Genomic DNA, 27,198 nt, shown 5'->3' with positions numbered 1-27,198 from the left:
CCAACAGAGAAGCCTCAATAGATAGCTTTGCTTCTTTAAAGAGTGGGCACTTGACTGGATGCTTTTCTGAATACAAAAACACAATTATAGAAAGAAATGTGTTCTGTCTTATGATATTTTGCAGATGTGCAGAAGTGTTACCTATCCATGTATCTTTGTTATTTATTTTTTAAAATATTTTTCTAAGAGTACAGACAAGAACAAAGAGGAATGGACAGAGACAATTGCTCTTCCGTGATTGAATTCATTTTCTTGGGAATTACTGAGAAGACTGAGAACAAAGTGACCCTGTTTACCTTGTTTCTCCTTGTTTATCTCATCAATCTTCTGGCAAATCTTGGAATGATAACCCTGATTAGGATGGACCCCCAGCTGCAAACACCCATGTACTTTTTCCTCAGCCACCTCTCCTTCTGTGACCTCTGCTATTCCACAGCCACTGGCCCCAAGATGTTGGTGGACCTATTTGCCAAGAACAAGTCAATCTCTTTCTGTGGCTCTGCTCTGCAATTCTTGGTCTTCTGTATCTTGGCAGATTCTGAGTGTCTCCTGCTGACAGTGATGGCCTATGACCGGTACAAGGCCATGAGCAGCCCCTTGCTCTATGTGGTCAGAATGTCCAGCAGGGCGTGCTCCCTGCTCGTGGCTGGGGTTTACCTGGTGGGAAATGGCACCATTTGGCAGATGCTCTGATACATGACATTAGCATTCCACTTATACTTTTGTGGGTCAAATGAGATTAACCACTTCTGTGACTTACCTCTACTCTACCTTCTTTCCTGCTCTGATACACAGGTCAATGGATTGACAATATTTATTGTTTTTGGAGTTATTGAACTGAGCTCAATTTCAGGAGTTCCTGTCTCTTATTGTTATATCATCCTTGCAGTCTCAAAGATCCATTTTGCTGAGGGGAGGTTCAAAGCTTTCTCCACCTGCACCTCCCACCTAACTGCTGTGGCAATTTTCCAGGGAACTATGCTTTTTATGTACTTTGGGCCAAGTTCACTCTACTCTTTAGATCAAGACAAAATGACCTCATTGTTTTACACCCTTATGATTCCCATGTCAAATCCTTTGATTTATAGCCTATGGAACAAGGATGTGAAAAATGCCTTAGGAAAACTAAAAATAAAAGGTGGCTTCAAAGATTTATATCACACATATGCACACACATATAGTAATTACTTTTGCAAAATTATATGGTATGACACATGAGAAATATAATTTTATCAAGTTATTTAATAAATGAGTAGCTATACTAAAGTTCAGCCATAGGGAATTGTTGCAGTTTTCAAAACTTGTCATGCTTCATTATATGTCTTAACCTTATCTAAGAAACTTTCTCTGTGCAAAACTTCCTGGCTCTTCAAATTCTATCATTTTTGTGTGTATCCATTCATTCAAACATTATTATTTCAAGTATATTAATATTTATCAACTATTTAATTATTCTTTTTTTTTAATTTTATTTTATTTTTAAACTTTACATAATTGTATTAGTTTTGCCGAATATCAAAATGAATCCGCCACAGGTATACATGTGTTCCCCATCCTGAACCCTCCTCCCTCCTCCCTCCCCACTCCATCCCTCTGGGTCGTCCCAGTGCACCAGCCCCAAGCATCCAGTATCGTGCATCGAACCTGGACTGGCAACTCGTTTCATACATGATATTTTACATGTTTCAATGCCATGCTCCCAAATCTTCCCACCCTCTCCCTCTCTCTCAGAGTCCATAAGACTGTTCTATACATCAGTGTCTCTTTTGCTGTCTCGTACACAGGGTTATTGTTACCATCTTTCTAAATTCCATATATATGCGTTAGTATACTGTACTGGTGTTTTTCTTTCTGGCTTACTTCACTCTGTATAATAGGCTCCAGTTTCATCCACCTCATTAGAACTGATTCAAATGTATTCTTTTTAATGGCTGAGTAATACTCCATTGTGTATATGTACCACAGCTTTCTTATCCATTCATCTGCTGATGGACATCTAGGTTGCTTCCATGTCCTGGCTATTATAAACAGTGCTGCGATGAACATTGGGGTACACGTGTCTCTTTCCCTTCTGGTTTCCTCAGTGTGTATGCCCAGCAGTGGGATTGCTGCCTCTAAGAATGTTATTGATGACTAGCTATACTTAGTATTTTTTCATGTGTTTATTTGTGTGTTCTGTTTTGTCAAATGTGTGCTCAGATAGTTCATCAAAACTTTAAGTAGGCTTTTTTCTCATATTGAGTATAAAGACTTCCTCTGTATGTTTTACATTGAAATCATTTATCAAATATGTTTTGCAAATACTTACTCACAATCTATGGCTTGTATTTTCAGTTTATTAATGGTGTTTATGCTTAAGAAACTTTTATCAAACATTTTTAATGGCAATGAAGCTCCTTTTATTGTTTTTTAAAGATCCATCCTTTTTATGTTCATTCAAAGAATTATCATCCTAACTTTTGAAAGATTTTTTCTGTTTTATGCTAAATATTTTTCAGTTTTCATTTTTATGTTTACATCTATGATTCATTCATCTATGATTCCTTGGAAAGAAAGCTATGACAATCCTAGACAGTGTATTAAAATGCAGAGGCATCACTTTGTTGACAAAGGTCCATATAGTCCAAGTTATGGTTTTTCCAATAGTCATGTATAGATGTGAGTGTTGGACCATAAAGAAGGCAGAGTGCTGAATTGTTGCTTTCAAATTGTGGTGCTGGAGAAAACTCTTGAGAGTCCGTTCAAACCAGGTCAATCCTACAGGAGATCAACCCTGAATTCTCATTGGAAGGACTGAGGCTGAAGCTGAAGCTCCAACACTTTGGCCACCAGTTGAGAAGAGTTGACTCATTGGAAAAGACCCTGATGCTGGGAAAGATTGAGGGCAGGCAGAGAAGTGGGCAACAGAGAATGAGATAGTTGGATAGCTTCACTGACTTGATGGACATGAGTATGAGCAAACTGTGATATAGTGAAGGACAGATTGCTGTCATGTGTGCCTAAACACTTTAGTCTAAGACAATACTTGGTCATTGTATGATTTGAATAATTGTGTTGTTGATTGGTCACTCAATAAAATTGGTCATTTTATCGTTACTGTGTGTTTGATTGATTAGTTCTTGGAGTCTGTGTTGCCCTCCTGTCTTTAATTTTCCCAGACTAGTGTTTTGGAGAGGACATCATAAACAGTTTATGCCTTCTTTGCAGGAAGCTTGAACTTTCTCCTTAATCATTTTTCTTATGAGGTATATGCCAACTGTCCAAAGCAGGAAAAATAGCTTATTTCATCATATACCCATAAACTTTTAATACAATTGAATTCACTCAAAAATAATTTATAAATACTACAAAAAGCAGTCATTAAAAAAAATTTTGGTTTACATATGGTTTACAGCTATTTTACTAAACACTGAGGTATGCAAATATCAATAATCATCAATAAAATGCTATCCTGCCATAGATATACTAACTTAAAGCTTTATATTTATCAAAAGATTTGAATCATCAATTACACCACAAGAACTGAACAATCTGTAGCATAGGATATCAATTTTTTTTCAGAAATAAAATAATGAATTTAAAAATATTATGTGGAGGGACAAAGTGGTTTTGTGAAAACTAATCTTGTGAATGTATTTTTTACTTCGTTGTTCCTCAAGCTGTAGATCAAGGGGTTCAGCATAGGAATCACTACTGTGTAAAACACAGAAGTCACTTTGACTGTGAGCCAAGAAGTTTTGGGGTTAGGAATGCAGTAAAGGAGAAGGATGGTTCCATGGAAGATGCTGATGGCTGTCAGATGGGAAGCACAGGTGGAGAAGGTTTTCCAGCGCCCACTTGCAGAAGGCATCCCCATAACAGTGATAAAAATGAATATATAGGACATCAGAATAATCACCAGGCTGCTCGCCTCATTGAACATGGCAATAACAGAACATAACATCTGACTGATATAGGGATCTGAGCAGGAGACAGAAACAATTACAGAGTGGTCACAGATAAAATTATGGTGCTAGACTTGCAATAGGATAATGCAAGAAGAAAATATGTGTGTCATGGAGCACACTACACCCCATGAGTAAGAACCAGCCACCAAGAGAGCACAGCGCTTCGGAGACATTGCAGTGGCATAGAGCAAGGGGTTTCAGACTGCCACAACGCGGTCATAGGCCATTGCTGCTAACATGAATGTTTCTGCTACACCAAACAGGCAAGCAAAACAAAAGTGCGCAATGCAACCAGAGAAAGAGATGGTTCTGTCCTCCACAATCAAATTCTCCAACAGTTTGGGTGTGATCCAACCAGTCCATTCTGAAGGAGATCAGCCCTGGGATTTCTTTGGAAGGAATGATGCTAAAGCTGAAACTCCAGTACTTTGGCCACCTCTTGCGAAGAGTTGACTCATTGGAAAGACTGTGATGCTGGGAGGGATTGGGGGCAGGAGGAGAAGGGGACAACAGAGGATGAGATGGCTGGATGGCATCACCGACTCGATGGACGTGAGTCTGAGTGAACTCCAGGAGTTGGTGATGGACAGGGAGGCCTGGCATGCTGTGATTCATGGGGTCGCAAAGAGTCAGACATGAGTGAGTGACTGAACTGACTGACTGACTGACTGACAGTAGAAAAACAGAAATTGACAAAGGACAAGTGACTAAGGAAAAAGTACATGATCGTGTGGAGTTTTGAATTGACCTTGATGATTATGATCATACCTAAATTCCCCACCACTGGAGAAGGCAATGGCAACCCACTCCAGTACTCCTGCCTGGAAAATCCCATGGACGGAGGAGCCTGGTAGGCTGCAGTCCATGGGGATGCTAAGAGTTGGACACGACTGAGCGACTTCACTTTCCCTTTTCACTTTCATGCACTGGAGAAGGAAATGGCAACCCACTCCAGTGTTCTTGCCTGGAGAATCCCAGGGACGGGGGAGCCTGGTGGGCTGCCGTCTATGGGGTTGCACAGAGTCGGACACGACTGAAGTGACTTGCAAATTCCCCACCACAGTGGCTGTGTAGATAGACAAGAAAACAAGGAAAAGTGGGACCCAGAGTTCTGGATATTCTGAAAAACCCAGGAGAATTAATGTGGGTATGATACTCTGATTTCCTTCTGTTAGCAGGATGATTCCTGTTGAACAAAGGACCAAACATTATTCCTGAAAAATAGAAATGAATACAGAAGAGAAACAGAGAAGGCAGAAGCTTCATATGTCTCTGGGGGAGCTGGTATATATTCTCCAGATATGGTCCTCAAACCAGCAGCAGCAGGGACGCCTAAGAATATGTTAGGGATGCAAATTCTCAAGCCCTGTCTCCAACTTCCTGAATCAAAAACTCTGGAAAGTAGCCCACAATTTGTGATTTATCCAGGCCTCCAGGTGATTTCTGATGCATGATAAATTATGAGAACCACTAAAATACAGACTATTCATGCTATCGTTTAAAATTTAGCCCTTAGTATTTTCAATATACAACTAAAATATAAATTTGGAACACAAAAGAAAGTGTAAATCTCAAAATTTTGAGATGCCAAAAAGAAGCAGAGTACTTTGTTATGGTTCTAACAGTTACACTAAGGATCAAGGAGATCACATGGTGTGTAAAAGGTGCCGTATAAATCTCAGTATAATTTTTTCATATTCTAGTCATATTAAAGAATTGACTTTTAATTGACAAATTAAAAGTTTGTGAATTGGCATAAATCTTAAGTTGTAACTAGTTTATGCCTTTCATCTTGTGCTTAAATTAATTATAGAATCTTATTCATGAAATAATCATGTACCTTCCATCAAAACCTCCATTAAGGTTATACTGCCTCCTGGGATAATTTTTGGGTTTTTATATTGACATTTTGCTTAACATTGACTCATTCATTAATTTAATCTAATTAACTTATATTAATTATTTGTAAATGTGATTTTAGATCATCTATTTTAATATATAAGGCTTCCATAGTGGCTTAATGGTAAAGAATACACCTTCAATGTAGGAGACACAGGAGACACAGGTTCAATTCCTGGGTGGGGAAGATTCCCTGGAGAAGGAAATGGCAACCCACCCCAGTACTGCTGTGGGCCTCTCTGGTGGCTGAGTCAGTAAATAATCCCCCTGCAATGCAGGAGACCTGAGTTCAATCCCTAGGTCGGGAAGATTCCCCTGGAGAAGGAGATGGCAACCCACTCCAGTATGACTTAGCAGCTAAACATTTTTTATATACATCTAAAATTATAAGTGAGTGTTAGTTGCTTTCTCGTGTCTGACTCTTTGAAAAACCATGGACTGTAGCTCATCAGGTTTCTCTGTCCATGTGATTCTCCAGGTAAAAATACTGGAGTGGATTGCCATTGCCTTCTCCAGGGGATCTTCCCAACTCAGAGATCAAACCCCGGTTTACTGAAGACAGATTCTTTACTGTCTCAGCCACGAATATATAATTAAATATATAATATAAAGTATATATAATGTTATGAGAAACAAATGATATAATTTATATTTATAAATTATATATAATTATATATAATTAATTATTATATTTACCAACAATAATTTTATACAAAATGCATTCAAGATATAGTGAAAATTACAAATTTTCTCTACCAATGAGTAAACCTCTGTTATGAGGAGGCAAACTTGGAGAAGATGGGGAAGCAAGAGCTGCAATGCCTTAAAATGAATGGCCCTCAGATATAGACATAAAACTTCAGTAAAATTAGATGGATGGTCTGCTTCATCTTTGTTTTGTCCAAATCAAGTGTCAGGCTACAGACTCAGCTCCATGAAGGCCTAGTTGATATCCACTACAAACAACTCTAGACATAAATAATATGTCATCAGAATATTTTTTCCAATAGCAAGAGGGACTGGGCAGATACTTTGTAAATATCCATTATTATTCAGGCTATTTTAACAAATGGCTTTCCTTCAACATTTGAAAATATTAGCAACACCCTGGTATATTAGGAAGACTGGAACCACTGTTTTAGTTTACTGATGCAATACTCATATCAATAACCAAAGAGACTGAAAAATTGATTTGGTATTCAACGTTAGCAATTTCAAATGATTTTGCAGAAAATCAGTGGATTAATGGTAGGTTTGTATTCAAATTGGAACTGCTGCTGCTGCCAAGTCGATTCAGTCGTGTCCAACTCTGTGCGACCCCATAGACGGCAGCCCACCAGGGGATTTTCCAGGCAAGAGTACTGGAGTGGGGTGTCATTGCCTTCTCCGCATATTGGAACTAGGTTTATGGAATTACAGAATTCTCTGCATCTTTGCAATTTCCCTGTTGCTCACTGCTGCCACTTTCGGTAATACAGATCTTAATTGTGAAAACCACTTCATGCCCTATTAGTGCAAATTAAAATGTTTCTGATCATAGAAAGGGATCATCTATAGTTTGTGGAATAATCTGTATGAGTGGTAGCTCCATCTTTTCCACTTAATTTGCAAGATACAGAAAGAAACATGAACTGATATGAAACCAGATGTTCTTGATTAATTTACTAAGGATTTCTTTTTAGGATTAATGAACCTCCAGTATATTTCTTCTCAGTATTCAAACATTCTTTAAGATATTAAAAGACTTTTGGCTTGCAAAAATGGCAGTATATTTCAATGAGCATGCCAGTAAAATGTCATTTTATTTCCAGGAACATTAGAAATATTAACAAATACAAAGAAAAATTTAAAAGCTGAATTCACAGTCTAAATGCTGCCAAACCCTGGGGTCTTATATTTCCCCCATGACCATGAATATATGAAGTACACAGAATTGTAATTGGAGTATTACTCAGTGGACCACAAGCCATTTAATTAGGTGAAACACTGTCTCTTGTGTCATTTTAGTGGATGGATTTTCTGCTAAATCATTAAAGATAATTACACCACCACATCTATCCCATGAATTACTTTTTTGATATTGAACTTTTAAAATAATAGGTATCATCGAATAAACATAAAATATAGACTTTGAAATATGGAAAAAATATAGAAATAATTGTTATTAACTGCATTTCAAATCCAGCATTCAAGTTTAGAGTAGAGAAATTTGGCCAGCTCTGCCTTAGGCAAAAGATAAAGATGGTCTTCGCCAGTGATGTAATGTGGATATCATTCACCCTGATACAATGTTCTGAGAAAAGCTTCACTTCTGTGATAAAACCATACTGAAAATCTACAATCCCAGTTTAATGTGAGAGAATCATTAGGTAAACCCATATCCGGAAACATTCTTCAGGATACCTCACCAATATTCCTTAGAATTGTCAAAGTCAAGAAAAAACAAGAAAGGAGTGAAAAACTGTTTCAGACCAGAGGATACTGAGGAGATGTGAAAACTAATCCAATGCTGCACCCGGATTACATCTCAGAAAGAAAAGAGTGTATTAGTGGGAAAAAACAAACCGGATGGAATCAAATTAAATTTAAATTTTAGTCGTCATAATGTACCTTTAATTCTCTCTTAAATTCTATTTTACTGTGGTAATAACACAATATGAGATCTACCCTCTTAAGATATTTTTAAGTGTATAATACAGTACTGCTGACTACACATAGAGTTTTGTACAGTACAGCTGTGTGTGTCTTGCTAAACTGAAACTTCTTGACCATTGACTTGTAAATTTCTGCTTCCCTCTCCACTAGCCTCTGGTAGCTATTATTCCACTCCTTGATTCCGATATATCACATAAGTGGAATCCTGCAGTATTTGTCTTTCTATGGCTGACATTTTCATTTAGCATAATGTCCTCAAGTTTCATCCATGTAGTCACATATTACACAATTTTCTTATTTTTAAAGGTCAGGTTGTATTCTACTGTTCACATATGCACCGCATTCTTTTATCCAACTATCTGTCCATAGATATTTCAGTGGTTTCCACTCCCTGGCTATTGTGAATGGTTCTACAGTGAGTGTGGGAACACTAACATATTTTTAAAAGCTTGACCTCAAATTTTTAGGATAATACCCATAAGCAGGATTTCTGGATCATGTACAGTTCAATTTTCAACTTAATAAAGAACCTCTATACCATTTTCCACAGCAGCTGCAACATTTTGCATTCCTACTAACAATGTACAGTGAGGTGTGATGAAAACTGAAATATCTTTGCAACTTATTTTTTAAATTATCATTCACATTAGTAGTCCCATTTTATTGTATCTCCAATACTACAAACAGCTCTGCTTTATGCCAACATACTATCAATTCTGAACTGAAAAAGTGTAAATGAAATAAGTAGCTCTCAGTATCCCCACTTTGCATCATTTTGCTACAACATTTGCCAGACTTTGCTTTTAGTGTCTGTGACTGTCAGTGTGTTGGGGCCAGGTTGAGGGGTAGTTTTGGGGAGTAGTAAGCAATGCTGGGAGGGATTGGGGGCAGGAGGAGAAGGGGACAACAGAGGATGATGATGGCTGGATGGCATCACTGACTTGTTGGACGTGAGTCTGAGTGAACTCTGGGAGTTGGTGATGGACAGGGAGGCCTGGTGTGCTGTGATTCATGGGGTCGCAAAGAGTCGGACACGACTGAGCAACTGAACTGAACTGAACTGAAGCTATGTTTTTTAAACTTATTATTAACTAAATAACAACTAATCAGTGAATGCAAACTTACAATTTCCTAATAATGTTGGGCTGGCCATGAAAGCTCATTCCAGTTTTTCCATAACATGTTACAGAAAAGCCAGAACAAACTTTTTGACTAACCAAATATACACATTTCACAAAGAAGTAAGCAAGACACAATAAATCTAATTTCCTGGTCCAGAAAATTGGTATGTGAAGTCAGGGTTCGAACACAATATTTTCTTTGCATAAATAGATAATAAAAATCACAGTTGCTTTAGGGCCTCCTCCACTATTAGGTTCCCTGGTGGCTCAGACATAAAGAATCTGCCTGCAATGTGGAAGAACTGGGTCCAATCCCTGGGTTAGGAAGAGCCCATGGAGGAGGGCACTGCAAGCCACTCCAGTATTCTTGCCTAGAGAATACCATGGACAAAGGATCCTGGTGGGCTACAGTCTCTGGGGTTGCAAAGACTCAGACACAAATGAGTGACTAAGCACACCAGTAACAGCCATTACTGAAGTAATCGCTTAAAGTACAGTAATTGCTTGGAGTACAGTAACTGGCCTTGGAGTACAGAATGAAGCAGGGCAAAGGTCAATAGAGTTCTGCCAAAGAACGCACTGATCATAGCAAACACTGTCTTCAAACAACACAAGAGAAGACTCTACACATGGACATCACCAGATGGTAAACACCAAAATCAGATTGATGATATTCTTTGCAGTCAAAGATGCAGAAGCTCTATACAGTCAGCAAAATCAAGACTGGGGCTGACTGTGGCTCAGATCATGAACTCTGTATTGCTAAAGTCAGATTTAAATTGAAGAAAGTAGACCACTCAGGTAAAACCTAAATCAAATCCCTTACGACTATACAGTGGAAGTGAGAAATAGATTTAGGGACTAGATCTGATAGATAGAGTGCCTGATGAACTATGGACGGAGGTTCATGACATTGTACAGGAGACAGGGATCAAGACCATCCCCAAGAAAAAAATGCAAAAATGCAAAATGGCTCTCTGAGGAGGCCTTACAAATAGCTGTGAAAAGAAGAGAAGCAAAAAGCAAAGAGAAAAGGAAAGATATACCCATTTGAATGCAGAGTTCCAAAGAATAGCAAGGAGAGATAAGAAAGACTTCCTCAGTGATCAGTGCAAAGAAATAGAGGAAAACAATAGAATGAGAAAGACTAGAGATCTCTTCAAGAAAATTAGAGATACCAAGGGAACATTTCATGCAAAGATGGGCTCAAGAAAGGACAGAAATGGTATGGACCTAATAGAAGCAGAAGATATTTAGAAGAGGTGGCAAGAATACACAGAAGAACTGTCCAAAAAAGATCTTCAGGACCCAGATAATCACGATGGCGTGATCACTCACCTAGAACTAGACATTCTGGAATGCAAAGTCAAGTGGGCCTAAGGAACCATCACTACAAACAAAGCTAGTGGAGGTGATGGGATTCCAGTTGAGGCTATTTCAAATCTTAAAAGATGATGCTTAGAAAGTTCTACGCTCAACATGCCAGGAAATTTGGAAAACTCAGCAGTGACCACAGGACTGGAAGAGGTCAGTTTTCATTCCAATCCCAAAGAAAGGCAATGCCAAAGAATGCTCAAACTACCACACAATTGCACTCATCTCACACGCTAGTAAAGTAATGCTCAAAATTCTCCAAGCCAGGCTTCAGCAATACGTGAACCGCGAACTTCCAGATGTTCAAGCTGATTTTAGAAAAGGCAGAGGAACCAGAGATCCAATTGCCAACATCTTCTGGATCATCAAAAAAGTAAGAGACTCCCAGAGAAGCATTTATTTATGATTTATTGACTATGCCAAAGGCTTTGACTGTGTGGATCACAATAAACTGTGGAAAATTCTGAAAGAGATGGGAATACAAGACCACCTGACCTGTATTTTGAGAAATCTGTATGCAGGTCAGGAAGCAACAGTTAGAACTGGACATGGAACAACAAACTGGTTCCAAATAGGAAAAGTAGTACGTCAAGGCTGTATATTGTCACCCTGCTTATTTAACTTACATGGAGAGTACATCATGATAAAGGCTGGGCTGGATGAAGCACAGGCTGTAATAAAGACTGCCAGGAATATCAATAGCCTCAGATATGCAGATGACACCACCCTTATGGCAGAAAGGGAAGATGAACTAAAGAGCCTCTTGATGAAAGTGAAAGTGGAGAGTGAAAAAGTTGGCTTAAAGCTCAACATTCAGAAAACAAAGATCATGGCATCCAATCCCATCACTTCATGGCAAATAGATGGGGAAACAGTGGAAACAGTGGCAGACTTTTCTTTTTTGGGGGGTTGGGGCTCCAAAGTCACTGCAGATGGTGATTGCAGCCATGAAATTAAAAGATCCTATTCCTTGGAAGATAAGTTATGACCAACCTAGACAGTATATTGAAAAGCAGAGACATTACTTTGTCAACAAAGGTCAGTCTAGTCAAAGTTATGGTTTTTCCAGTGGTTATGTATGGACTATAAATAAATCTGAGCACCAAAGAATTGATGCTTTTGAACTCTGGTGTTGGAGAAGACTCTTGAGAGTCCCTTGGACTGCAAGGAGATCCAACCAGTTCATCCTAAAGGAAATCAATCCTGGATATTCATTGGAAGGACTGGTGTTGAAGCTGAAACTCCAATACTTTGGCCACCTGATGTGAAGAGCTGACTCACTTGAAAAGACCCTCATGCTGGGAAAGACTGAAGGTGGGAGAAGGGGATGACAGAGAATGAGATGGTTGGATGGCATCACCGACTCAATGGACAGGAGTTTGAGTAAACTCTTGGATTTGGTGATGGACAGGGGTGCCTGTCGTGCTACAGCCCATGGGATCACAAAGAATTGAACATGACTGAGCGACTGAACTGAACTGAATAGCAATTAACTTATAGTTTTTTTTTTGATATGATACTGTCCTTGTGTTTCTCCCAATCACACTCTCGTTTTCATTTCTACATAATATTCACTGAATTGAATAAGAAGACTCTCATCATTTTTGTTTTGAGAGAAAAATATAATCTTGATGGCAAAAACTAACAAGGACAATAAAAGAAAATTACAGAATAATCTTACTAATGATCACAGAATTTTAAATTATACATAAAATATTGACACATTAAACCAATCAACTAATAAAAAGGCAAATATATAATTATAGTAATTTTCTTAGGAAAAAACACATATTTTGATATTAGAAAATTTTTTAAAATACAAGTTACCATATCAAAATATTAAAGGAGTTAAAATGAGGAAAATTAACTTGATAAATTCAACATTCACTCACTAAAAAACAAAATATAACAAACAGACACATACAAAACAAATATGTGAGATAACTTTGTTTAACATTTTAAGCATGAAATGTTTCCTTGTTAGATGAGGAAGTCAAGGGTACCCACTTTTACTGTTTATTCAAAATTGTACTAATGTTTTCAGCTAGTTAACCAAACACAAGAAAAAAATAAAAAGAATAACATTGGAAACAACATATCCAGAAAATGTTTAACTAGAGATTGTATGATATGCATGCTGAAAATCAAAAGTAATCTACAAATAAATTATAAAATTATTAAAAAATATTGTTAGAGTTGCCAAAATGCATTGAATCCTAATTGAAAAACAATAAACATTTTACAAATGACATTTAAAATAGTATGAAAAATAATCACACATCCAGATTAATTTAAAAATATATGTAACAACTTTATAAAAATATGATATATCTTATATTGTAAAACATGAAGTAGATCTAAATTAACATAATAATGTAGCATGCTTATGATTTGGAAGACTTGAGGATGCAAACTTATCATTCTTTGCAAATAGATCTACAATTCTACTGTTTTTCTACACTAAATCTAAACAAGAATAATTCTAAAGTTTGCTTTAAAAGGTAAAAATAAAGAATATCTTAAACACTCTGCAAGATAAAAAGTAACTTTTTAAGAGTTGCTCAACTTGATGTTAAAGCCTATTAGTTAAGGGTAGTTCTGATTATAAAACAGCTAGAAGCATACAGAAAGTCTAGGAACAGAAGTATAGATATACTGATATTTACTTTATGAATATTCTGGCACCACAAAGCAGTGTTAAAATGAGTACATTTTTCAATAAGTATTTCTGGGGTAAATATACACCAGTAAGTCAAAATATAAAATTAGATTATAGTCATGCCCCATCAAAATTTACTTTCAGTTTGAAATAAATATAAAAATCAATGTAAAAAGAGAAAATAAAACCCTGAATTGAAAATAGAGGAAGTAGAATAGAAAATATAATACTGTATGAAATTTGTGATAATTTGGCACATAAAGTATGATAATATCTTTGTTATTTTGGAGATAAGAAGTGAATATTAAATAAGATATTAAAAGCACTTCACTGTGTAAAGAAACAGTTTGATAAACATTAATTCATTAAACATAAGGAAATGTGTGCACCTAAATACATCACCAACCAAGTGAATAGACAAGCCACGATCTAGGAGAAAATATTCATGATACGTACATCAAAGGACTTTTATTTAGAATGCATAATGAAATACATATTTAATAATAAAATATTAACAACCTAATAAAAAAATAGGTAAAAAAAACCTGAATAGGACCTTCATAAAGAAGTAAGACAAGTCAAATGACTAATAACTAAATTATAGGGATTCAACCACATTAGTAAAGTGGAATTGAATTCATAACCAAAATGAAGTACCCCTACTCATCCACCAACCTCAAAATACTAAAATGTCTGCTATGACAGTATTAAATATTGGCAAGAATGGACAATAATTAGAACCCACATGCAATATAGTTGGAATTTAAACTAATACATCTATTTTGGAAAATTGTTTGATGGCACCTAGCAAAAGATCAGAAACAAGCACCTTTGATGCAGAACATTCAGAGACAGGGCATACCTCACCCAGTGAGTGCTTGTGTGCAATGCAGCACATACTTGTGTAAGAATGTGCATGCAGCATTTCCATTAAAGACAGAAAGGGTGAAATAACCAGGAGTGAAATTGCTGGCTCATATGGTAGTTCTAGTTTTAGCTTGTGTGTGTGTGTGTGTGTGTGTGTGTGTGCAAAACTCCATACTGTTTTCTATGCAGTATGCAATTGGCTCTACCAATTTACTTTCTCACCCACAATGCACAAGGTTTCTCTTTCTTCTAATTCTCTCCAAAAATTGTTATTTGCAGACTTTATAAAGAAAGAAGGAGGGGAAATTTAGGAGTATAAAGTCTACAAAACACTCTGTATAAAATAGATAAGCTACAAGGATGCTGCTGCCTAGCGCCGTAAGTTCTAGCTATTATCCTTTGTGTGCTGTGCTGTGCTCAGTCACTTCAGTTGTGTCCAACTCTTTGTGACCCCATGGACTGTAGCCCACCAGGCTCCTCTGCCCATGGGATTGGGTTGCCATGCCCTCCTCCAAGGGATCTTCCCCACCCAGGAATCAAACCCATATCTCTGGCATCACCTGCATTGCAGACAGGTTCTTTATCCACTGAGACACTAAGTTTTAATAGCATATAGTCTAAAAACATAATGAATCACTGTGTTGTGCATCTAAAATTATTATAACACTGTAAATAAATAATACTTCAATGAAGAAGAGGAAATAGCCAAATTCCATTTGTAGTAGAAGTATGAATAAACATATTATCATATCAATATATTTATTTTGTGGAACATTCTTCAGCAACAAAAATGGAACTACTGTTACAGTCAGTCACTTAAAAATTCTTTTGAAAAAAAATGCTGAGCCAAATAAGCCAGACATAAGGGAATATACTCTAAAATTTTAATAATACAAATTTCAAAAGCAACAAAGTTAAATTTTAACTCTCATAAAAGTTATGACCAACCGAGATAGCATATTGAAAAGCAGAGGCATTACTTTGCCCACAAAGGTCCGTCTAGTCAACGCTATGGTTTTTCCTGTGGTCACGTATGGATGTGAGAGTTGGACTGTGAAGAAAGCTGAGCGCTGAAGAATTGATGCTTTTGATCTGTGGTGTTGGAGAAGACTCTTGAGAGTCCCTTGGACTGCAAGGAGATCCAACCAGTCCATTCTGAAGGAGATCAGCCCTGGGATTTCTTTGGAAGGAATGATGCTGAAGCTGAAACTCCAGTACTTTAGCCACCTCATGCGAAGAGTTGACTCATTGGAAAAGACTCTGATGCTGGGAGGGATTGGGGGCAGGAGGAGAAGGGGACGACAAAGGATGAGATGGCTGGATGGCATCACTGACTCAATGGATGTGAGTCTGAGTGAACTCTGGGGGATGGTGATGGACAGGGAGGCCTGGCATGCTGCGATTCATGGGGTCGCAAAGAGTCAAACACAACTGAGCAACTGAACTGAACTGAACCTATTCTCTGTTTAGAAGAAAAAGTTTTGAACACAGCAATGAAGTTTGCTCCTAGAGGCATCAGAGAGGCACAGTGACTAGAAAAATGCTTACAGAAATGCTGTAAAGAGCTGATATGTCTTTAATTTCTTGGAGAAAGCAACATACAGGATTATTATACAGAATTACTTGTCTATTTATCACATTTCATAATTTGAGAGTGAGAAAAAGAGAAAAGAAATGAAAGGAAGAGAAAAAAAAAAAGAAAGAAGACATGGAACAGAAATCATTTGCAAATTTTGAGGATTTTAGGATGTGGACAGCCTTTTGCTGTGCTGTGCTTAGTCACTCAGTCTTATCCGACTCTTTGTGACCCCATGGACTGTAGCTCACCAGGCTCCTCTGTTCATGGGGATTTTCCAGGCAAGAATACTGGTTGGGTCGTCATGCCCTCCTGTAGGTGATCTTCCCTACTCAGGGAAAGAACCCAGGTCTCCCATATTGCAGGGGGGATTCTTTACCATCTGAGCCACCAGGGAAGCCCATGGACAGTGTTAGATGATCATTATTTAGCCTATAACACTCTTTTTTTTAATTTTATTTTTAAACCTGAAACACTGTATTAGTTTTGCCAAACATCAAAATGAATCCGCCGCAGGTATACATGTGCTCCCCATCCTGAACCCTCCTCCCTCCTCCCTCCCCACACCATCCCTCTGGGTCGTCCCAGTGCACCAGCCCCAAGCATCCAGTATCGTGCATTGAACCTGGGCTGGCAACTCGTTTCATACATGATATTACACATGTTTCAATGCCATTCTCCCAAATCTTCCCACCCTCTCCCTCTCCAACACTCTTAAAGTGAGACATAAACATAATTTTATTTTTTTCTTTTAAACTGAAGTTGATATTTTAAAATCACATTGCAGTTTAAAAATCACATTATAAAAATCACATATATATCATATGATATTATATTATATATATATATATCATATGATATATATGATATATATATCATATGATATATATATATATAATATAATATACAAGAGATTGTATCCCATTGTGTATCAGTCACTAAAGAATCAACATGCACTTCAGGAGACATGAGTTCCATCCATGGCTTGTGAAGATCCCCTGGAAGAGAGCATGGCAACTCACTCCAGTATTCTTCCCTGGAGATTCCCCATGGACAGAGAAGGGGTCTCAAAGATCACACTAATCAGCGAATAAGCACACATTTGAAGAAAAATGTAATAACCATCATACAGTGTGTAAAGTACATTTAAGAAAGTGCTCTCCTCTATCTCTCGTCTCATTCAAAATTACATTAGGTGAGAAAACATTTTGGTGTTGACTAATTTTCTGATGGTCTCCTTCACATCATTATTTCTAAGGCTGTAGATAGGGGATTTAGCATGGGGATCACTACTGTGAAAAGCACAGTGGCTACTTTGATGAAGAGCCATGAGCTTCTGGAGTTGGGTACCCAGTAGAGAAGAAGGATGACCCCATGGAAAATGGTGATGGCAGTCAGGTGGGAGGCACAGGTGGAATAGGCTTTTCAGAGTCCACCGGCTGAAGGCATCTTGATGATGTGACAATTATGAAAACATAGAAGGCGAGAATAATCAGGAGGCGACACACCTTATTGAGAGTAGAAATGATAAAACATGTCATCTGACTGAAGTAAGAGTCAGAGCAAGAGGCAGAGCCGATTGCAGAATGCTCACAGCCAAAGTGATGTATGACGTTAGAACCATAGAAGGACAGCTCCAAAAGAGAACATGTGATTGTCAAGGACCACGTTCCACCCCACGTGTAGGTTCCAGTGACCAGGAGGCTGCAGAGCTTAGGAGGCACAGCAACTGTGTAGAGCAGGGGGTTACAAACATCCACAAACCGGTCATAGGCCATCACTGCTAACATGAACATCTCCGTAATTACAAGTGTGCAACAAAAGAAGAACTGCAGCATGCAACTCATGTAGGAGATAGTCCTTGTGTCCACAACCAAGATCTCTAAGAGTTTGGGTGTGGTTATAGAAGAGTAACAAAAATCAAGAAAGGAGAGATGGCTGAGAAAGAATTACATGGGGGTGTGAAGTTTGGGATTGATTCTGATGGTCACAATCATACCCAGGTTCCCCACCACAAAGACTGTATAGACAGTGAAGGAAACCAAGAATAGGGGCACCTGGAGCTGTGGGTATTCTGAGAAGCCTGAGAGGATGAAGGTGATTCTGATTTTTCTCGTCCATTACTATGGTTTCTGCCAGAGAAAACCAGAGTTCACCCTAAGCAACCAGACATGACGGAAATAGAGGGTATTTTTTTTTTCCCCAGCCTGGACAGGGGAATGGTCTGCTGTGGTGAAGTCTGGGATTTCCCAGGAATATGAATAAGACACAGTTGGAGCCAAAATGGTGTACTGTGTGTCTACAGGTGTGGAGAGTGCAAGTCAGCTTCTGATGGAGGGGCAAGGAGAGGATGGACTGGGAAGAACTGAGTGTCACGGTGACTCAGAATATGTCCTTGTTTGAATTTCTCCCAGCTCTGTCTCCCTTTTCTCCACATGGAGAATTCCTTTCTTTAGCTTCATTTAATTGAACTTGTTGATTGCGCTTGCAAATTCTTATGTTTGTTCAGGCCATTCTAACTGCTCAAGATGTCCTGTTTTTCTCTCACTTTTCCTTAGTGCTCTCCGATCAGAGAGAGGCTTCTCAGGTAGTGCGGTGGTAAAGAATCCTCCTGATAGTGCAGGAGATGCAAGGGACATGAGTTCAATCCCTGGGTCAGGAATATCCCCAGGGGAAAGAACTGGCAACCCACTCCAGTATCCTTGCTGGTGAAATCTGATGGACAGAGGAGCCTGGAGGGCTACAGTCCATGGAGTCGCCAGTCACACAACTGAGAGATCCAGCACACACCTCATCAGAGAAGCCTCAGGTTTACCTTCCCTTAATGATTTCACCAACTGGCCAAACCTTGGTAAAAGGTCACATATTGTATCTCCTAGAGAATATGAATGATGTCTTGTTAACATTCTAGACTCTGTAATCAAGTCAACTTGCCTTCAAATTTAACCTCAGTCACTTATTAATATGTCTCTGACAAGTTAAGCTCTCTGAAACCTTACCTATAGAATATAACTGTATTATAAGAATTTGTTTTTACTACACAATTATGTATAAAATATAACTTAAATTAGTGAATTATTTTCTAAAACATTTAAGACTTTAATTTTACATGCAATAAATGCCCCCCCACACACACACCAAATTTAGTTTAGAATACTGGAGTGGGTAGCCATTCCCTTCTCCAGGGGATCTTCCCAACCCAGGGATTGGACCCAGGTCTCCCACATTACAGGCAGATTCTTTACCAGCTGAGTCACAAGGGAAGACCAGAAATACTTGAGTGGGTAGCCTATGCCTTCTCCAGCAGATCTTCCCTGACCCAGGAATCGAACTGGGGTCCCATGCATTGCAGGCAGATTCTTTACCAGCTGAGCTATCAGGGAAGTCCAACTTTAATTATTTTCTAAAACATTTAAGACTTTAATTTCACATGTAATAAATGGCCCCCACCAAATTTAGTTTCTTCTCTTGTATTTCTAATGCTGTTTTTCATGTTTACTTTCAATTTGAAATATTTGACCTCAAAATATTCTACAATGTAGCATTGCATATAATTTTACCAAGTCTGAAATGGTGCAAATAGTGACTAAGAAGTATAAAAAATGCATACACGGAGGAAATCTTTTTCTTACTTAATTATTTTCTAATGTTTCCTTCTTAGCTGCACATTTTCATTAATGTCTCAAGCCATCAAGGCATGAGCTTTGTTTTGTTCATTTTTCCCTGTCCTGTCTGTATCTCGATGATTTCTTTTCCATCCAAGGTTAAGGCTGTGAAAAATGTAATCAGGGCAAAATGAACATATTCTTCAAAATACACTCCCATCTTAATTGCTAGCTACCACCCATTACTCAGCAGCTATCTTTATTTAGCCTACCTACAGCCATCCTTCAGGACTAATTTTCATTCAATCTTAGCTTAAAATCATGCTCAAATGCTTCAGTTCAGTTCAGTTCAGTCGCTCAGTCATGTCCGGACTCTTTGTGACCCCATGAATCGCAGCATGCCAGGCCTCCCTGTCCATCACCAACTCCCGGAGTTCACTCAGACTCACATCCATCGAGTCAGTGATGCCAGCCAGCCATCTCATCCTCTGTCGTCCCCTTCTCCTCCTGCCCCCAATCCCTCCCAGCATCAGAGTCTTTTCCAATGAGTCAACTCTTCGCATGAGGTGGCCAAAGTACTGGAGTTTCAGCTTCAGCATCATTCCTTCCAAAGAAATCCCAGGGCTGATCTCCTTCAGAATGGACTGGTTGGATCTCCTTGCAGTCCAAGGGACTCTCAAGAGTCTTCTCCAACACCACAGTTCAAAAGCATCAATTCTTCGGCCTCAGCCTTCTTCACAGTCCAACTCTCACATCCATACATGACCACAGGAAAAACCATAGCCTTGACTAGATGAACCTTTGTTGGCAAAGTAATGTCTCTGCTTTTGAATATGCTATCTAGGTTGTTCATAACTTTTCTTCCAAGGAGTAAGCGTCTTTTAATTTCATGGCTGCAGTCACCATCTGCAGTGATTTTGGAGCCCCCCAAAATAAAGTCTGATACTGTTTCCACTATTTCCCCATCTAGTTCCCATGAAGCGATGGGACCAGATGCCGTGATCTTCGTTTTCTGCGTGTCGAGCTTTAAGCCAAGTTTTTCACTCTCCACTTTCACTTTCATCAAGAGGCTTTTGAGTTCCTCTTCACTTTCTGCCATAAGGGTGGTGTCATCTGCATATCTGAGGTTATTGATATTATCCCGGCAATCTTGATTCCAGCTTGTGTTTCTTCCAGTCCAGCGTTTCTCATGATGTATTCTGCATAGAAATTAAATAAGCAGGGTGACAATATACAGCCTTGACGTACTCCTTTTCCTATTTGGACCCAGTCTGTTTTCCCATGTCCAGTTCTAACTGTTGCTTCCTGACCTGCATACAGATTTCTCAAGAGGCAGGTCAGGTGTTCTGGTATTCCCATCTCTTTCAGAATTTTATACAGTTTATTGTGATCCATGCAGTCAAAGGCTTTGGCATCGTCAATAAAGCAGAAATAGATGTTTTTCTGGAACTCTCTTGCTTTTTCCATGATCCAGCAGATGTTGGCAATTTGATCTCTGGTTCCTCTGCCTTTTCTAAAACCAGCTTGAACATCTGGAAGTTCACGGTTCGTGTATCGCTGAAGCCTGGCTTGGAGAATTTTGAGCATTACTTTACTAGCATGTGAGATGAGTGCAATTGTGCGGTAGTCTGAGCATTCTTTGGCATTGCTTTCTTTGGGATTGGAATGAAAACTGACCTTTTCCAGTCCTGTGGCCACTGCTGAGTTTTCCAAATTTGCTGGCATATTGAGTGCAGCACTTTCACAGCATCATCTTTCAGGATTTGAAACAGCTCCTCTGGAATTCCATCACCTCCACTAGCTTTGTTCGTAGTGATGCTTTCTAAGGCCCACTTGACTTCACATTCCAGCATGTCTGGCTCTAGGTCAGTGATCACACCGTCGTGATTATCTGGGTCGTGAAGATCTTTTCTGCACAGTTCTTCTGTGTATTCTTGCCCCCTCTTCTTAATATCTGCTGCTTCTGTTAGGTCCATACCATTTCTGTCCTTTATCGAGCCCATCTTTGCATGAAATGTCCCCTTGGTATCTCTAATTTTCTTGAAGAGATCTCTAGTCTTTCCCATTCTGTTGTTTTCCTCTATTTCTTTGCATTGATCGCTGAGGAAGGCTTGCTTATCTCTCCTTGCTGTTCTTTGGAACTCTGCATTCAGAGGCTTATATCTTTCCTTATCTCCTTTGCTTTTCACTTCTCTTCTTTTTCCAGCTAAGTCATACAGTGACTCACTTAGTGGCTCAGTCACACACTTGATAATGTAAGGAACAACACTTCTTGAAACAGGCAATATAGAAAACGATAGCAGTAATAGTAGAATCATAAGTAAGAAGTTAAGTCAAGAACTTCTAGTAGGTGTAGCCCAGTGACATCTCCATGTCATCTGACTTAGTTTGCTAAATGACTATAGCTTGCTGTTGATATCCTGGTTGTAGATCCTGAGCATCTGATCTTGATTCAAAGACTGGTTATTGAGATAAGCTTTAGAAACAAACTCAGAATGTCCTTTTTAACAACTTAATTAAACCTCTTAGCAATGTAACATAACCACAAGGAACTATCTCAGGAGTGCGTCTTAGTAAATACAGACCTTAACTTAAAAAACTGGAACTTAATATTCAGTGAAACATAATAGATGCCATAGGCCTGACATCAGTTAGGTGGATTTTTCTTTTAGAGCTCCCCAGTATACGTTGAGATTTCTGTATATGTCGGGAGACAGTCTTTTTATTTACCTGATAAGGCTGTTCAGAACCCAAGTGTCTCCAGCTTCTGGAGGGATGAGGCAGAGAGAAAAAAGGTATAATTTTACCCGTAGGAGTAAATCACTAGATTGTTTTAAATGACCAGTAACTCGAGGAGAAGTGCTTCTTTATATCTGAAAACACAGAGTAAAAATCAACAATATGTCAGACAAAAAGTCGTGAAAATTGCGGTCATATTTAGCAGTCTACTCCATCCCATGCAATTGATCCCTTTGTTCTGCTGTCCTTGCCCAATGGCCAAGGACATCAGTGAAAGCAGTAGTCTCGAAGAAACTCATGAAGCTTTTGTGAATGTCTGTATGACCTGTCCAGCAAAGTGGGTGCCCTGATCACTGGAGATTGTGGAAAGCACCTTTTAACCATTTTTTCTATTCTGAGATATTAATTCTGAAGCCAGGAAAGGCATTATCAAATAAAAATGAGGTTTGTCAGGGAGCCAGGAAAAGCCAAGTGGCCACGTTGGACCTCTCATAGCCCCAACCCTTTGGTTTATGGCCATTTTTAATCCATTTTAAATTCCCTGAAGAGGCGTTAACTTTTGTAGAAGCAGAATGAGCTGTGTTCATATGTGCTGTAGTCTGTTATCAAAAGCCACATTCCAAGAAAACTTTGTTCTTTTAATCAGTGAGAGAAAACCAAATTCCAGTTTGGTAACAGCTTATATTCACTGTGAAACAATAGTTATTCACTTAGTCATAGTCACAATAAGACTTCAAAGGCAGTTTAATGTCTTAACAAACTTGTAGCATGCACAAAACTCTTCTTTCACTTGCAACACACCTTTTTGCACTTTCTGTATTCGTCACTTCATTTGTCCACTTAGAGGACAGCCACCTGTACGTTTAGACTTCCTTTGCTTTTCCTTAATAGAATGTAATTCCATTCCTTATTACTTTTTATTAAAAACACACATCTTACTTTTCTTCAGAAACCATGACTTGTACTTTACATCATCATTCTGTCGATTGGTAAGGATAAATCACCCAAAGTTATATCATTTATAAAAGTATCTGCACAATGTCTCTGTTAATTAGATCAATAAACAAACATCAGTATCATGTATCAATACAATAATGATTATTTCCCAGTTCACACAAGCCTCGAATTCATTTACTTTAATTTCCTTGAATTTAGAATTGTTTGATTTGTAAGCACTTACTTCTCTTTAGGCCAATTAATTAGAGCTCATTGAACCACTTAGCCTTTAGCAATTTTTTCCAAGGATGGAGACATACACCGAGACACACACAAATCTGGACAGACAGAAACCTCACAGTTTTCCACCTGAAATTTAAATTGTCTCTTTGTCCCTTTTATTTTCTTGGCTTGAGTTCCAGCTCATGGCTGGAGTCCCGGATCGAGTGGGCTGTGTATCTCAAGGACATGATAAGAGTTAACTCAGGTTTTTCCCCAGGCATGTTTCTGTTTCTCAGGCAGGATCAGAGCTCCCCAAAAGAGTATTTTCACAAGTCAAACTTTTAGTAATTACATGTGCAAAAGGAACCAGTTTTGCAATTTCAAAAAGATTCCATTTTACCTAGTTTTCTCCGGAGTCTAAAGAATACACATGGCCATTCAGGGTTCAAAATGTCATTTCTCCTTCATGTAGTCATAGCTTCATAGCTAAAATTTAAACCAGAGAGTGCTCAAATTGGCTCTGATGACAGGGGTAGACTGATCGAGAAGATGTCCCAGCAGGGATTATCTCTCTGGGCAGGTGAGGTCGTCTCTTAAAGCAAAGAAACCCCATATATAAGGGATTTTTAGGCCTTGAGGATCAAAATTATCCCAGTTTTTCAAGATATTATTCAAGGGGGGGTGGTGGTTCTGGACTGTTAGGCCCCATCTGTAAGAGAGAAAAAAGCAGTGCCCAGTGCCATGGCTTTTTTCTACCAGAGGTGTCTGCCCCTGCTCTAGACGGGGTTGGAGACTGATTTTCCACCTAAGCTTCCTTCCCTGGCCAGAGCTAACCTGTCTCTTACAGGTGAAGGTGTCCTACTCCCACCCCCCCTCATTCTACCACCCAGGCATGGTGGAGATGCACCAGGGTTAGACCTGATGGCATCCCAGATTGATGTCCAGGTCCTCACCATTAAAACCTTGGTTTGATTTCCCTTTTATTCCGGCACCACCTGGGGTGGAACAGAGTAGTTTTCCGGATGCTCGCCGAGCCAAGACCACTAGGGGAAGCACCCAACTTCTGTGTACCTGCGCACATTCCTCATAACAGTATAAGTGGCAAGTCATAAAGGGATGAACAGAAAACCCAAGACATCCTCCTGAGAGTGGCCACACGAGTCTATTTAATAACAAAGGAGGCGATGGAGGGCCCGCCTGCGAGGAAAAACTAATCCTTCATATGCATGGAGTGCCAACATCATCCTTTTGATTCCTGTCCCTCAGACTGTACAAAAAGAATACCTAAGGAGTTGAGACAAGAGCCACTGGAGGGCTTCGTCTGCTCTGCTAAGAGCTAGCGCTACTAAGGGAAGAAGCCCAATGCACTTTCAATCTGCCCAAATCTGGGGTGTCCCAATCTGTGTCCTCAGGAATCTCATGCTCACCAGCAATGCCTCAATCCATATAGTCCAGAGGCATAGCCACGACAAGAACTTGCCTGTGTGTCTGTGGGGTCAGGATGGTGATTTCCAGTCTGAGAGATGTCCCTGGAGCTAGAGCTCCAGCTCGCTCCCTAAAGTGCTCCTGTCTGCAGTGTCCTGTAAAACTTGGAATGGGGGCCTTGCTAGAAAAGCACAATAACAGCATGGATTGCAAGTCCCTTGAAAGTCTACAATCCGGCACACGAGGTTAATAACTTTAATTCCCCAAGCAGATATGAAATGGTCAGAGGGACCAGGAAAAGCTGACTGGGGAAAAGAAGTTCAGTCCACATGCTTCTGATTTAGTAAAGTAGCTGCTGCTGCTGCTGCTGCTGCTGCTGCTAAGTTGCTTCAGTCGTGTCCGACTCTGTGAGACCCCAGAGTTGGCAGCCCACCAGGCTCCCCCGCCCCTGGGATTCTCCAGGCAAGAGTACTGTAGTGGATTGCCCTTTCCTTCTCCAATGCAGGAAAGTGAAAAGGGAAAGTGAAGTCACTCAGTCGTGTCCAACTCTTAGCGACCCCATGGACTGCAGCCTACCAGGCTCCTCCGCCCATGGGATTTTCCAGGCAAGAGTACTGGAGTGGGGTGCCATTGCCTTCTCCGTAGTAAAGTAGAGACCACAGTAAACGAGCAAAAGAATCTCAACTCTGAGTGTTCTTACCTTGTCTTGAAGATCTTGGACAAGCCCCCAAGATGATAACCTAGCAGTCAACGGTGACCGATGCCACTGGATTCATGGTGTCTGAAGAAGAAGATATTACTCTGGGGCCAAAGACAGTCTCAGTCACTCAGAGCTTTGTGTATATTTTATTTAAAGTGAAGGTGACAGAAAAAGCTTCTGACACAGACATCAGAAGGGGCTCACTAATTTAAGTGGGGCCATATATACGTCTCAACTAGCCTCTGAGAATAGACAAAAAACATCTCAAGGATGTGAGCGTTTTGCCCAGACCCTTTCCTATAGCATACATCCAAAGCTCAAAAAGAGGAATGTCCTTGAACCTGAGATACTGCTCCCTACAATGCCTACTTGTCTTAGGCCAAAGAATGTGAAAAAGCAAGCAAGCTTGCCTCCTCCTTAAAGGGGCTTTAGGCTTGGACTCTTTATCAACCTGCTGGGACAGGTAAGTATACAGTTAAAATCAGAAAACTCTAATGTGGTAATGGTGGTGAGTAAAGCATTTGTATAACATACCACTGATAACTCATATAAGTATATCACTTATAAATTCAGTATGAAGGTCAAAAGATAAAATATCAAAATAATGATAACTACAAAATGAAATAATGGAACCATGTTTGAAGAATTAGATGACAGTATGATACTAAGTCAACAAACAGAGAGACCCAATGAAGAGCTACAAATTATTTTTTTTAAAGGAAACTAACATAAATTCTGGATTTGAAAACGAAAATAATTGAAATGAAAAATTGATAGGTTCAATAGCACATATGAGATGCTGGCAGAAATAATCCATAAACTTGAAGATGAATTCATAGAAATCAATGTAAAAATAAAGAGAAAAAAATGTTGAGGGAAAATGATCTAAGGCATCCATTCATTACACCATCGAGTATGGAAGGAGAGAGACTCTCAGAAAGCAGGGAGAGAAAGGGGAAGGAGTAAAATTACTTGTAGTCGGAATGGCTGACCGGCAGGTCAGAGCGAAAGGGAGGCGCAGCGCAGGGCTCTTAGGGCGCCCGGCGGCAGCCGCGTCCCTCTCCGGCCGTATGGGCCTGAAGGCGCCCGATCTCGTCTGATCTCGGAAGCTAAGCAGGGTCGGGCCTGGTTCTTACTTGGATGGGAGACCGCCTGGGAATACCGGGTGCTGTAGGCTCTTTGCCTTCCCTCTCCTTTAGCCCCCGCCCCCACGTCCCAACTCTTGGGCTCCCGGACCCCAACCCCTCCTGGGGGTGGGTGGCCAGGGCACCGACTCCCGCTGCAGACCTGGGGTGCCTCCGCGCGGCCCGCGAGCCCCTCTGCATTTGGCTTCCAGGAAACCAGAGGACCGTCCCGCGGGTCTCCGTCTGGGGCTCCCTTGGCGTGCCTCAGGCAATCCCCGGGAGGCTGCACCAGCTCCAGCCCCAGCCCCAGCCCCAGCCCCAGCCCTACCCCCAGCCCCACCCCCACCCC

The 27,198-nt window shown here is 39.7% G+C and overlaps 4 pseudogenes; 2 read left to right on the top strand and 2 right to left on the bottom strand.

Annotated features, from left to right (window-relative positions):
• Positions 1 to 207: 207 nt before the first annotated feature.
• LOC112580702 lies at positions 208 to 1,298 on the top strand (annotated as a pseudogene).
• Positions 1,299 to 3,586: 2,288 nt separating this feature from the next.
• On the bottom strand, positions 3,587 to 4,773 carry LOC123329376 (annotated as a pseudogene).
• A 12,238-nt stretch (positions 4,774 to 17,011) lies between these two features.
• On the bottom strand, positions 17,012 to 22,826 carry LOC123330660 (annotated as a pseudogene).
• A 3,957-nt stretch (positions 22,827 to 26,783) lies between these two features.
• LOC123329537 lies at positions 26,784 to 26,902 on the top strand (annotated as a pseudogene).
• The last annotated feature ends 296 nt before the right edge of the window (positions 26,903 to 27,198 follow it).

Source organism: Bubalus bubalis, chromosome 19 (assembly GCF_019923935.1).
Source record: "Bubalus bubalis isolate 160015118507 breed Murrah chromosome 19, NDDB_SH_1, whole genome shotgun sequence".
NCBI classification, from domain to species: domain Eukaryota; kingdom Metazoa; phylum Chordata; class Mammalia; order Artiodactyla; family Bovidae; genus Bubalus; species Bubalus bubalis.
The sequence above is the reverse complement of the archived record's forward strand: the minus strand, read 5'-3'. Positions and strand labels throughout refer to the sequence as shown.